We start from the raw sequence: 14,895 nt of genomic DNA on the forward strand, positions 1-14,895 counted from the left end.
TAAAAGCCATGAAAGAAAGTCCAGAAACAGATAAATGGCTATGAAAAATGGGTCACTAAAGTCAGTGAATAGTCAAATGAGTGAGACTAGCTATTAACGGTTAGGGCGTCCTAACTTTTTGCCTCATTTAGAATACCTATTATGTTGCATAACATTTGTTTAATGAGTAAATAATTGTTCATTTTTGATGTCTAGCAAAATGTCTGGACATTTTTGATGTCTAGCGTTTTTCAAAAATCACTTTCACAAAAAGAAAATCACTTTCTTTACCAAAGATAAATAGATTAGACAGAGTATTTAATGAGGTGTCCTAATTTTTCCACATGACTGTTTATTCATATATATTCCTGTTATTGTTTGCCCACTGAGAAAATCATTACCAGTAATGAAAGAAAGACAGAGCCAGGCCTGTCTCATAATTACCATCACAGTTAATTTAGCTCAGCTTTGTGAGAACACAGTCAGATGGATACGTCAGCCTCAAGGGATCATGATGGCCACCATGCTGTTGGAGTCTATACTGTTTAGGCTCCTAAGGATCATGTTACAGTGAAGCAGCCAGTTGTCTCCAAGCAAAGTAAACGACTAAGTTGTAAAGTGGAGAGCAAGCGAAATGAGGTCGTATGGTTCAAATCAGGCTCAAAAGAAAAGTCAGTAAGACATGGTGAAAATTATAGGTCTAATTAAAGTCACCTTTATGAAAATGATCATACATTCTTATCTAGCTATGACTTTCAAAAACCAGAGTGTATATTGCTGCTAGATTTTACACTACGTTATATTATGATTTCTGTTTTGGGATTAAAAGCAGTCAATAATCATCACAAAGAAAGTAAAAAGGTGCTAAAATATTATCACACGTATTTATTATTGAGGCTTAATGTGCAAAAAAAAAAAGTTGCTAGGAACTTAAAGTAATGTCACCTGGATCAAAGTTTTGTTAGAACTTTGGTTTTTGTATCACAGAGTAAGAATAAATGACAAAAAAAAACACAATTGTCTTTTTATTTTTAGTAATGACAGAAAAACTAACCAAAATATCATGGTGGCTCTAGTACATTTTCTTCAGAATAAAAATCAGTGTCCATTATTAGCCTTAAATTTATGAAAGATGAGAGGTAGAGCAGAACTAGATAATTTCTGAGTTTAAAAATAGTAAACACTGCCTGAAAAGATGGCAAGCCACATACTCAAAAGCCCAATTTCACACATCGCCATAGAAGCATTGCTTTATGACTATAAGGCTTGCCGTTACTTTACTACCCCCAAAGCACTCTGGTCATGTCACTTATGGCCAAGTGAAAAAAAATGCATGTTGGTCTTTTTTGCATTATTTTGGTGTGGACTGCTTTAGATACTAATGTCAATGTTGGTCGGTTGATTTGACTTTATCGAACGTGGTGCAATAAGAGAATAAACAACAGTTTTTCTCTATGGCTACTTCACTTTCTGAAGGAAGGGAAATGGCTGGAGCAATTTGCTTCCTTTTTTCTCTGATGCGCAGCTGATTAGCCGTGAGCAACAACACGTAGGGGAAGGGAGCGTGGCTGTCTTTGCCAACATTGATAGTGCATAGATGGGCCCACGCTGATGTTAGCTACAGTTCAAACACACATAGAAAGTCCACAGCCCTTGATGAACTATATATGAGGAGGGAGAATGATCTCATCGGTATTAGGGATTGAGACACACTCCTTCGTTCTCTCATTTATCAGTTGTTTCTAAGCTAACATGTTGATTTTTTTAGATGTGTTTTTGGAGTGTGTTTCAGCACAGTATGTGAGTTTTTCCTCTATCTGATCAGCACACCAGTAAGCTAAAGAAGAACCTTTTAAAATGCATTCCGTGTCGTGCGAGGGGCACAGAGGCCAGATATTGTGCAAAACAAATGCAGTTAAACACACAGACGCGTTCCCAGATGTTTTACACTACAGTGTGCTTTTCTGTGGGAGAAATCAATAACTGTGGGCTACGAAATGGTTTTAGCTTGCTCTCTTGACCTTTCCATCTCACCAGCAGCTACTGCGCTGCAGTTTATTTCACTAACAAAAAATAACTGATTTTATTTCAACTATATTTGTACTCGGACATTTCAGTTATGTTTGGCATAGATTGGCTCCTCAGAAGTGTTTTAGAGGAGATTTTAGGAGTTGTTTTTTGCTACACTAAAAAGAAACTTTTAGAAATATGTGGGCTGGCACTTTAAAGTTTGACAATTAATGGAGCAAAGCTAGACATAATAAAGATGACTACTGGCTCTTTGTAAATTAGTGGATGCACACGTTGTTCTAACAAGGAGATTTGGGTGTTTGAGAAAGAGTAAAGTGGGATTTAACAGAAGCTAAAAACTTTGTTCCTGCTTCCTGGACAGGCAGTAATAAAGGAAATGATGTCAGGACCTGTTCACTTCCTGTATGAACTGCCTCGGTGGTCTTTCTGGTCAAGGATCCATTGAGTCAGCAAACTAACCAGTTTACCAGTTTGTGTGACTCATTGCTATTATTAGTAATGAGTAAAAAAATTCATCAAAAATTACTCTAAAAGATATACAAAATGATTATAATTTTCAGATTTATGTTTCAGAATCTAAAAAGCGAGTTAACATCATGGTGGGTTTAAATTCTCAAAATCATTACATTGTTTTGAATCTACATGGTTAGATCTGTTGCTTAAAAACTTTAAATAATCATTTTCATTTATTCTTCTTCACCGAATCAAATCTTTAAGCTAGAAATACTCTGATCAGAATTTTGCTGACAATTTTCAGAATCCTGTTTTGTAAAACCTCGCAAAACTAGTCCAAACCGATTAGTTTTATCACCTTCTAGCCCCATTCCTCTAATGCAGTTTAACTGACCTTGATGTTTGAGCACACATTTGATCAAAAACTCCAAGCCATGACGGATGCTGCTCTTGATGGTGAAGCTGAAACAAATGGTGATCAGTAGGAGCAACGGCCCTCTGAGTGGATGTTGTTACTGAAGGAGGAAGGCTCAAAGTTGGCCAATTTAAGTATGAGCAAAGTGTTCAAAAATTAAGTCAGAGGAACCACAAAACGTGTGAAAGGAAACAACAGTTTCTACATGTCTGTGGTTCAGTTAGGCTGAGACAGCGAGAAAGACAAAGACTTAAGGGGAAGGTTTAAATAAACAAATGTTACTTTGTATCCTTTTGAATTTGCAACCAAGAGGATGACATGCTGGATTTGAAAATGTTGAGTAAAGCCAAGGATTTAAATTCTCTAAGGAATATACACACACACCCATTCAGTTAATAATTTTAGCTGTCTGTAATCTTATCTCTCTTTTGAGTTAGCAAAACACTGGGACATTATCTCTGCTCCAAAGAAAAATGTTTAATTATTACTCTCAGCTGGAAACTACAAAAATAATTTGAATGCTTCTTTCTTATCTGCTTATACTTCAGTTCTCAAAGAAATATGTTATTCTGCTAAAGTCATTATTGGCAATTCAAAACGTTTAATAAACAGAGATCAGAAATCAGCTACAAAATCCAGGTCAGTTTATCTCAAATATGGACACGTATTCTGTCACTAATTGTGCAGCTGAATGCTCTTCTGTTGTAGCATATGCACAGCTCTGTTTCTGCAGCAGCGATGTGAACCGGACACTTTAACACGTACCATTCACCGATCTTAAAACGGCTCGCTTCAAGTTGAGGATGCATGACGTGTTTGTTGCTCTGCAGCACGGGTGCCCTTGCAGTGGCCTGGCTGAAAAGTGTGCTGCAGTGTGCTGTTCTCACTTTGTTGCTGCCAGGAGCAGCATACCACCTGCCAATGTCAACAAACACATCTCTGCAGAGGGACAGAAGGGGTGAGCGCGAAGGTGAGGCAGGGGAGAAAACTTCTTTGGGGGAAACAAAAAAGTTATCAGAGAGCAGCAGACCCTTTTACGTGTCTAACAAAACTTCATCTACGCTAAATGCTGTAGTTTAAGAATGTTGACGTTCTGACGTGTAGCCGCGTGCATTTGTGCAACATTTCTTAACCAAACCAGGGCAGCCACCCAGGAGCGAGTCTCTCTGTGGCTCACAAGCTGGCATGAGCAAAGCTGCTGCTGCGAGCTGCACTTGGTGACCGACCACTCAAGAAGCAATCGACACGCAAATACAAACACTCTGCTATATGCGCACATCATAGCCAGAAATGTAAAGTGGTGTTTGAGGAAACTTTTGTGGGAGTGTCTGGGAGGGTATTGTAGTGACCTCTAACATTTGCATATTTCATGCTGTACTTTAAACATAATACAAAAGAATTTTATACATTCAATAAAGCTTTGATAAACATGACTGAGACCAACTGCAGGAAATTAAATATGTACTGTACTTCTGGTTTAAGTGTTTCTTTTGACTAAAGCTCCACAATAACCTCCTCCAGTTTGAAATGTAATCGGATATAGGCATTCATTCCTTACAAACATAGTTTGAGGTCACACCTATACCTTTAGTGCAAGTATTGGTATAATGGTCTGTTTAATGACATTCATGTTGTGAGTCACTCACTTTTAGAAATTTTATTCCAGCCCTGCTTCTTGCCTAGATTTTTATTTTTGTGCCTCAAGATTGCTTTTAGGCCCAATTTAACCCTCTTTACGATAGATGCAATCCTGCCCAGCAGCCTTAGAAGGCATTTAGTATAAACATTAATATTCAAAAATTAATACTTAAAATAATTTAAACATGATGCACTTAATAAAAACTCAAGGGTTGAACACAGTGGGTCTGACAGATAGTAATCCTAACAAGTAATTATTATTTCAAACTCTTTGTTTCCACCTCTTTGTCAAGAAAATCCGAGCTCATCCCACTTCCCCATGCTGGAGATTTTAGTTTAACAGTAATAATAAATAAAGTTATCTTTAAAATGAATCACTCAAGTGACATCAGGGCCCAACAGTAGACTTAAGTGTCAATAAAGTTGGTTTAACAGTAATAATAAATAAAGTTATCTTTAAAATGAATCACTCAAGTGACATCAAGGCCCAACAGTAGACTTAAGTGTCAATAAAATAAATCTGGTTGTGTGTGTTGTTTTGTCTCATGCAAACTTTGCTTTAATTCTACTTTTTTCTATCTAATCATAAGAAATCATAGTCAGTCAGAGAGAGTCATTAAACAGGAAAAGCAGGTTTCCTGGAAAAAGAGGAAGTTTCCAGCCTGCAGATTTATAAAAATAGCTGAGACTATTCCTTAGTTTAAAGGTAAAGTTTTAAAGAATGAAATCTAAACATTATTAGTAATTGGATAAGATTCAAAGTAAAATACTTATATTAATATTGGTTTACTTGTAATAATACTTACACTTATATTTGTGGGAACACTTACAAGAAAAACAAGTAACTGTAACTTTGGTATCAAATAATTAGAATCATGGATTATTCTTGGTTTCTTTTCAGAAAAACATCTGTAATAACTCACATTAAGATCATAATAAGAGTAACTAATAAGTTATGGTTATAAAATCATAAATGAATGATAGATCAGAGAAGCTAAAGAAAATAAATGTGATAAATGTGATTTTGACATTAAACTTGAAATGGTGTAAAAAGGTGTAACTGCAATTAAACATCACTGATATGTTGGAGGTAGAGAGTAGGTGAAAGGTTGTGCAGGCAAGGGACACAGGAGGTTGAGCAACCCTGAGACATTAGCACAGACATCAGGAAATGTCTGTAAGACAGTGATGGATATGAGATCATCTGTCTAAGCAGACAGCAGGCGCACCAGGGGGGTGGATAAACCCTATAAAAGGTGGGTGCAAAAGAGGAACCTTTTGTTGGATCCTCCGGGCAGCTTCGAGCCAAGATCGAGATGGACAAAGAACTCTGCAGCTGAAGAAGAGCCGGGGCCACGGAGCCGGAGACTGTCCTGCACATGGAGACCAACCCGTCTGGCCCACAATCTGTGGCTTCGAATCGCACTTCTCTCATCGGCTGGGTTCTGACCCCAAAGACAAAGATGAAGACAAAGACAAGGAAGAAGAACTGGTGCCTTTTTTCCTGCCAGCACCAAGTCCTGTGTGACCTCAGCATCCATGCGGAGAGGAAGCTCATCAGACCTGCGGAGATCCTGGCCTTCGCCGATCAACATCTTCCTCCTGCTGCCACACCTTCTTCATCATCAAGCCAGGTCTGGGGTTCGAAACGCCAAACTCCGTCCGTCTCTCTCAAAGGTTCCCTTTTTTAGTTCTCAGTGTCAGCAGTAGGGAAAGATAGACTAGATGACTGATTTTACTTATTTGATTATTTCTGCTACTGAATTAAGCTGTACTGACCCTTGCAAAAATGCCTTACTAATAAAATATTTAGCATAAAGAAAATCTAAAAGATGTTGTGGACATTCAGTTAATGAGTCACCTTAAAGTTCTTTGATGGTTGTAAAATAGCTGTGATGTTTGATTCTGGAGAGGAAAAAGTGGAAAATGTTTTTAGGTTGCTGGTAGCCCATATTTAAAACCTCATCCTTGGGACTCGACCGAGTCACTAAAACCTACCTGGTTCAATAACAAATGCAAGTTGTAAAATAGAGAACGAGCGACCGTTAACAGGTGTGCTCTGTGAAACTAGTTGGCTGTAGGCTGCTCAGTCTGGCTAATTCACAGGGGGAAGAAGGGTGGGACACCTGGATGTAGGCCGTCAGATAACCAGGCGAATCGTTTCTCGAAACCAGCTTAAACAGAGTTTACTTCAGTTCTGGACAGGGTAAATCCCAGCAGATTTAGGAAACTCAACGGACCCGTTAGACGGAGAGCTGGTAGCACATCTCCCCTCTCAGAAGAGGAAGTACAAGAGTGAGAGAGTAGAGACAGAAAGGAGGGGGGGGGTGTTGCGCAACAACACTCTTCACCACAATCTGCTCAGTCGGTGATGTGAAGTCACACAGCCAATAGAAATACAGCGACCTGTAGAGGAAAGCTGTACCTTGGAAACAGATTTCAATCCTGAATAATTCAGCTCCCATCTGTCACCTAAAGTCTGCTCCAAGACCAATACAACTACTGCAGACTTCAGTCACAACACAGTACAGACCAAAAGTTTGGACACAACTGTGTGTCCAAACTTTTGGTCTGTACTGTATATATATATATATATATATAGTTCTCGTTCTCTTCGTTCCCGAAGAACGAGAATCAACTTGTCTGATAAAATTAAGTTTTGTCAGACATTGAACTACGTTGCTAATGGACTGTTCAATGTGTTTTTGTTAACACTGATGCAAATGCTCATGGGTAGCAACCGCAGGGCCTCTGCTCCTCACTTTAGCAGACGTTCACCCACACATACACTGTACACACACACACACACACACACGCAGGGTGAGAGTTCGAGGTTAAGGGAAGCGTCCGCATACAGGCAGTGGGAAGCAACACCTGTTGTCTTTGTTGCCAGACTCCTGCCTATAGCGACTGTCACCGTGGCTGCCTGCTGCAGAAACAATGCTAGGCAACTGCGATTTAAGTGACAGACAGTAAAAGAAAGAACAGCTGGATTCAGACACTCAGAAATAACAAATAAAGGAGAACACTTGCTTGCTCCATTTTTGCCTATCCTTTGCACACTAATCTATTACGCTGACTCAAACGTCTGTCAAGCCCAGCAGCTGAGAGCCATTTGAACTCATTTTTACATCAAGTCACAGTTCTGATACAAGTCTTCTCTTCAGCCACGCTCACACTACAGCTGCAAAAGAAATCAAAGAGACAGAGGCAAATATTCCCTCCAGTGGTAAGCTGAAATACAAAATTATCACACGTCTCATCAGTCTCAATTAATACTTTATCAATGAATACTTTAACAACAAGGGGAAGCTACCTTATTATTAAACAATAATTTAGCTTCCCCTTGTTTCTTTTACAGACGTAGATTTTTATGGAAATTATAAGAATCAAATTTCATGCAAAACTGAATGATTATTAGAGCTACTCACAAACAGAATCAAGAAATTACACTAATATGCTCCTACTGACTTGCCACAAAATCAAATTGTAGAAACAATTAAATAAATAGTAAAAACCATGAAAAGAAAAACAACTGTGAAGAGAAACGTCTAAGTGAACATGAAGCTCGAACTGTTAGCTAGCCTGTCAGTCTGAAATTTAAAGAAAGTGTGTTTTCTCTTCCCCCCCATACCTTCCTGTCTGTTCAAGTTCTAAAATAAAATAAAAATGGTTGGTGTATGATTTGAAGTTACTTTATCGGTATTAAATCTGAGAGAAAAGAAGGAATTAACTCAAAGTGAGCCATCTCAGGTCCAACAGCTTGGAGAGTATCATTTAGTTTGAATCCAGTTGCTGATGGAAACTCATTCTGATCTAATCTCATGCGGTTCTCACAGTCATCTCAGACTGGCCATCAGTCTCTTTCCTGAAACCGGATTGGGATTCTCTTCTCTGTGCTACATTTCTGTTACATTATCTGCAGGAGTAAAAATTATTTCAGCTCAATCTAAAGGCATGGTCAGCTCTTTTCAAAACCAGAGTATCTGGATTGATTTAGAAGGTGAAATGTGAGGGGTTCTTATGAACTGCACCTCACAGCTGGACTCAGTTTGAAACATTCCTTTCAACAAACCTAGAGAACATCTCAGTTTTATAAAGGGGTGGCATTTCTTACATGATTCACCTCTACAGATTGTAAAAGAGCGTGGAGGGATTCATTTTTCTGAAGTGAGAAATGTTACTTTTTCACTTAATCTTATAAAATGATTGCTCTATTTTTTTCTGACATAATGTCAGTATAAATAAGAATCCTTCTGCTTTGTTGAGCATAATTAAGTCCTGTTATATTCACTTAATGGATTGAAAAAGAACCTCTTAGTTGTCTGACCTTCCTTCTGGAGAATGAATTGGAAAACTTAACACACTGATGGGACTTTGAGTTTTGTTTCTGAACAACTGCATGCAGAGTACTTCCAAAGTGGAATGTTATACAACCATAAGGTTTTTGTTCTGAATTTTTTTCAAAAAAGAGCAAATGAATATATTTAGATTTTCTGGGCACCATGTGGTTCCACATGCTGAGACAGCCAGCTGTTATTCGTAACTGCAAATATTTCTAAACTTTTGAAACTATTGTTCCTGTTAATAAAGGAACCTTATGGCCGCCCCCTAGCCAGCTGCCCAGCAGTGCATAAGGTTTTGCGCAACACAACCAGAAATTTCAATAAAAGGATTTTAGACCATAATGATAATCTTACATTGAAGGGTTTTTTTTCAGTAGTTGGACTTTGCCATTTATTTCCCATCTTAAAAGAGACTTTTGATGTGTCACCACATATTTACCTCATTTCAAAGTCGGTACATTATTCTGTGGTCTGGTTTTCACCAGTTGGACTATTATTGCACCATATTAATGCAACGACAAACATGACCCACTACCATCTCCCACGCTTGTCGCAAGCAGTGACATTTTTATTCATGTGAACCTACCCTCCTCCTCCAACACCAGCGTCTGACCTCACAAATGAACTCCTGGCAGAATAGTGAGAAATTCACATAAACACAGTCCTATATCATGTGAAAATCCTTCCTAGAAGAGTTGAAGCTGTTGTAGCATAGAAAAGGGTGTGTGAACATCATTACAAGCCCTATGGATTAAGTACAGAAAGTCACTCAGGTTCCTGTGGGTGTGAAATGAGAGAATGTTTATTTTGCAATAGCCGTAACCTAAATATGGGTGGATTTTTCTCTAATTACATGCACAATGCCTTCAAATGTGGACAAACCTAAATCTGAAAGACACTCCTTGCCAGGCAGTCCAGTTCAGAAACAATTCTACATTTGCCGCAGTTTTAAAATGAAATGAATGCGAAAGCTCCGGTTTGTACTCTTCCTTTACCGTGCGGTAATAGCTTTGTGAATTTGCTTGTCTGTAAATAAAACATCTGAGGACAGATCTTTGTTAACGGGGAGCCCTGAAGAACAGCGAACTGACATTTCAACTTAAGTATGTCTTCATCAAACCTGCTGCAGCTGTCTGGCTTCTCCTGCTTTTACAGTCCTACTCCCCTGCGTGCCAGCAGTCCTTTGATTTGCGAGGCGGCATGCGGTGCGAGGCGTGTTCTTAGTATACCGCGTGTGTAAACACACACATAAAAGAGCTCACATGAACTCCAGTACAAGGTACCGCTCTGTCTGTGAACATGCAGACCTTATTAAGGCCTCCTCTGGTACCGATTATACACACATGCAAATGGTGAGTCAAGCTGAGTCAACTATACAACCAAATATCATAAATCACAAATTAGCCTCAGCTACTTTTAATGGGGGGGAAAAAAAAATAATTTTTAACACAGAAAAAAAAAAGACAAACTAAGAAAATGTTCCCAGAACAAACAAACACAAACTGAGAGTGACTCATCTACAGTAACCACCTAACCCTGAACCCTATAAAACCATGTTGAATGTGTGTGAGCAACTATTTTCTCCCTTTGTTTGGTTTCAGTGCATAACATCAACTGAATGTTCACTGACACTTTGCATAAAAACTGTATATTTCTGCTAAATACCGATTAACAAAAGGGTCAGTTTTCCTTGATTTTGTCCAAGCTAAAATCACACATTAGAACATCTCACTTGGGATGTAATCTATTCTGTAAAATGACTTGGGTTAAAAAAGTGTATTATAAGTATTTATTTTATTATCCTCTCCTGATTTAAAACTACAAGTAAATCTATACCCACTGAATAGTTCTTCATTTGTTTTCTTTGCACCAATTTATTTCTTAGCACTTTATGAACAAATTAAGAATGTAGAGGGACATCAGCAGCTGTTTTTGGCATTTATTATTTCATCTATATTATCCTGTCTATCATTCCATTTACTGAAAGTTTTTTTTTTTCTTCAAACTCTCAAACTTCAAAACTGCTTTCCAACATTTAACTATTGAATGCAAGTCAGTCAACATATACGTTTCCTGACAAATCTCTTTTCTGACCTGAGCGTAGGGTCTGGTGTTAACAAACCCTGTAAAACAGAACTGAAATGACTCCTATTTATTTTTTAAGAACTTCTAAATAATAACCCACAACTTAAAGTTTAAACTGCAAAAGAAGTAAATGACCTGCTTTTTGTATGAGGGTTGGGGGAATGTAACACTAACATTCCCACATCAGTCACCACTGCAAACAGCTCCTCTTTTGATGTTACAACTGGCCTATGCCATGACCAATAAGTATATTAGAGCATTAACCTTTTCATTCATCCCCTCATAAAACGAAGTTCAAGCGCCTGTGATGACAGAACTCTTGTAAATAACAGCAGTAATGTTTGCGAAGCCTGCTGCCTCCATATCTTAGTCCTGTGGAGACCAACATACTGACAGTCGGGCTTCTCGAAACACAATTTTAAAAGGACATTCTTTAAATGACCTAATTTATTTCAAATCACTTCATTCTGTGATGCAATAAATGTTCTGAGAAGCACTTGTCATCTAAGTGAAGTCAAATCGTTTAAGAGCCTTTTAAGCATTAAAACAGTAAGACGAATGCTTCCAGGCAAACAGTCAGGGCTGGATACCAAGGTATAATTTAAAGCATGACTTAACGTTATCAACCATCAACTGCAATGAAAAGGACTGAAAATAAAATTGTTCAACAAGCACACTTTTTTCCCCCCCATTTTTGAAGAGTTGCTACAAATATACCCAAAAAGGTCTATAAATGAATGGCTAAATGATCCACACAGATGACGCTTTTTAGTAGTACAAGTTAAGTAACATAATTCATAGTGATGTCAAAATTCTGCACAGAAATATGCATAATGTGGAGGTAGTGGGTAAACTTGAAAGTGGACAAGAATGCAGACTGTATACAGCCCTAAATATAACTGTTAGGATTGATCATCTTTTCGTACTGAGAGTCTGTGAGTATTTGTCTCATGAGTCAGAGGGAATTTGGTTTTTAAGTGTCTCGCACCCACAAGATCTTGCGATGGCTGCCGGCTGTCTCTAAACGATGCTGCGTGTCAGGATTTTATAACTTTGTTTCCCCCTGTCTTGTCTTTTGGATGAACAATTTATTGCAAGTTGACTCACTGATGTCGAGGAGTAGTCAGAATGCAGCCTTTTTTGTTGAGAAGTACAGTACACGCACAAAGCCCACACACAGCCTACATATAAACAGCGACACACTATGCCCCGAGCTATCTGGGAGAACATGGGTTGTTGGCTGGACAGAGTCTGCTTTCACGTGTATTTAGTTGAGCTGCTCACTTCTAACTTTTTATAATGCACAGTTCCTTGTTAAGGTGTCCACACCCTGGAACAGAGTGACTTTTGGCTGTATAGTGGAAGAATAATGATAAACTGCCTGTACGACAGAGTGGCAAAGAGAAAGTTTGTTTGGTCTTCAGTGTCACTAAAAGTAATCCAAGTACCGCTACAGTTTCAGAAGCTCGGGTTTAAAAAGTCCCAACAAAATATGTTCAGATTTCTTCTTGTAATATGAAAAAATATAATTTTACATCACACTAAGCTAATGCTTTGAATAAGAAGGTTTTAAATTACATTTAGAAACAAATGTTACAAAGTAAAGGCAATTACAAGACAGATAAGAGTGTGATAGTTTGCGCACCTTATTGAGAAACACTGCTAGTAACGCAACTCAGTCACAGCTGGGCCTGAACGCTGTTCATTCAGCACGTTCAGGTCTGGATTGTTGCGCGTTTGTTTGTCGTGTACGTGACTCACAGAGACCTATATCCTCTTTCTCTTAATTAGTCTGGCTTCTGCCTTTAACCTGAAAAATTCCAACATCATCCGCCAACAGAGAGAGCATTACTATGCACTCCTCTCGAACCCAAAAGAAAAAGACGGAAGCTGTGTTAATTCATCTGCATAACAGCGATGCAAGAATGTTAATCACAACGCCGCTCGTAATTTACTTTTAGGAGCTGAACTTTGAAGAATCTAAAGAAGAAGCAAATATTAATGTGGATTATTAAACAGAGCAGCCAGTGTGCAAATTATTGGCACAGACTTCATTATTTCTGTCTGCTTCTCTGTCAACAGGTTGATAGCTCAGAAAGTCTTTAATCTTCCACAGCAACAAACACTGAACGCTACGTTGTTTTCCCCTCCGTTTTCTACCAACCCACTTCATCTCTTTGCAGTCTTGTTTCTTTTGTATTTTTCTTAATAACTTAATTACACATAAACTACACACGACTTGCACACATGGTTACGTGGCCCAGTAGGCGTTTTCACACTTCACACAGTCTTTCTTGTTTCCTGGTAACTGAAGTTGTTTAAGGCAGCCAATCTTTTTCAGGTGTCTGTCTGACACACCTGTTATGTTTACACCGATGTGTGAACACGCCTGAGGATTCATTTGTTTCATAAGAAAGACAGTGACAAGCTATATCTACATTCTGTAGATATAGAATGAACGTTCTATATTAAAGTAAGGCAAATGCCCAGATACTAAAAGCTAATCCAACAGCAGCATTTGAGAAAGAACAAATCAGCTGCACAAGTTTTGCTTTTTCATCAGAAAACAGCAATGAAAAAAAATAATCAGCAGATATTTGACCCTACAATGACATACCTGCATTTTCAATATTTTAGGTCAAACATGGTTGAGCAGGAACCTAACTTTAATCGGCTTTTCCTTTTAAATTGAGAATAAAAACAAAAAATGTGGTGTTTTTATTCAAGGTTGCCATGATAATTTTTTCCTAAACCATGCCTCATTCTGTCCCTGTTTGTAAACATGGACAGTTCCTCTTAGTTAGCTTCCCATGTCAGAACCCTGTGGTCAGAGGCTAAATTTTAGTCTCCGGGCCTCCAGATATTAAGAGTGTATTTTTCAGCACACAAGTCTTGCCTGAATGTAAATGTGGTGCAGGGTTCAACTCTTAACACCACCATTAAAATGAGATCCATGGCCAAGCGTTGAATTTCCATTACAGCATCTTTATGGCTCCCGGAGGTAACAATGTATATTACAGCTTCTTCATGACAATAATATCATGCTTAACGATGCACGTTCTATCTCCATCCAAGATTTATACTTTCATTAAATGTACACCTTTTTTGACATTGAACCCCGAGTGAAATGTCAATACAATATATATGATAATTACAGTATGTGGGACGGAGCATCTCTCACCTATTTAAAGTAATTCATTATCCATATCCCCGGGCTTCTGTGCTTCTATGCCCTGTATGCATAAACATGTGGGTATTACCAGGAGTTCAAATAGCGCGTCAGTTTTACACTGAAAATATCCAGATGCAGCAGCAATGTGTGTGTCTCGGAGTGAACTTCGTTTGGCTGCACTTCAGACACGAGCCGCTCGGACAAAGACCTATTTACCGCCCCATTCAGCCCCAACACTGGGCCCGTCTCGGAGACAGTGGGGGCTGACATCGAGATTGGCGGCACCGGGCGCCACAATGCCTGCATTATTTGGTGTCAGCACGACCAGGCCACACGTCTCAGAGGACTGACACCATTCTCTGAATACTAAACACACGCGTACTAAGTAGTGCGACCGAGTGAATCGCAGATGTGTGCGACATTACCTCCTGTAGGAGCGACATACTGGATTCTGAGAGTGTTTCGCAGTCGTGCCATAAATGATCCCCCCCCCCCCTCTCTGAGAAACAGTGGGTGTGTAGAGACGTGTTGTCATGGTAACTTCATACTTCCTCTTTTTTTCTTTTCTTTTTCTTTTCTCAATCAAGGTGAAAAACTTCGCTCACACGTGTATGTGCACCATCTGACAAAAACTCATTGTCGGTGCCTGGAAATGATCAATTTCCTCTGTAAAACACGGGTAACATGCACTGTTTATTTTCAGGCTTTATTTGTTTCCATCAACAAAATTGTTTATGGTCCCGTTGATTTTTTGATTTTTTTTTTTTTTAAACCCT

At 38.7% G+C, this 14,895-nt stretch overlaps 1 long non-coding RNA gene across 1 annotated transcript in view; it reads right to left on the minus strand.

Annotated features, from left to right (window-relative positions):
* Positions 1-14,624, minus strand: part of LOC114149682 (uncharacterized) — a 40,098-nt gene extending 25,474 nt beyond the window's left edge. The window contains exons 1-2 of the long non-coding RNA XR_003596561.1: positions 14,545-14,624; positions 14,129-14,180 (exon numbers count right to left, since the gene is read on the minus strand). This is a non-coding gene — a long non-coding RNA (uncharacterized LOC114149682). The remainder of the gene's footprint in view (positions 1-14,128; positions 14,181-14,544) is intronic.
* Between the last annotated feature and the right edge of the window lie 271 nt (positions 14,625-14,895).

This window comes from Xiphophorus couchianus, chromosome 8 (assembly GCF_001444195.1).
Source record: "Xiphophorus couchianus chromosome 8, X_couchianus-1.0, whole genome shotgun sequence".
NCBI classification, from domain to species: Eukaryota; Metazoa; Chordata; class Actinopteri; order Cyprinodontiformes; family Poeciliidae; genus Xiphophorus; species Xiphophorus couchianus.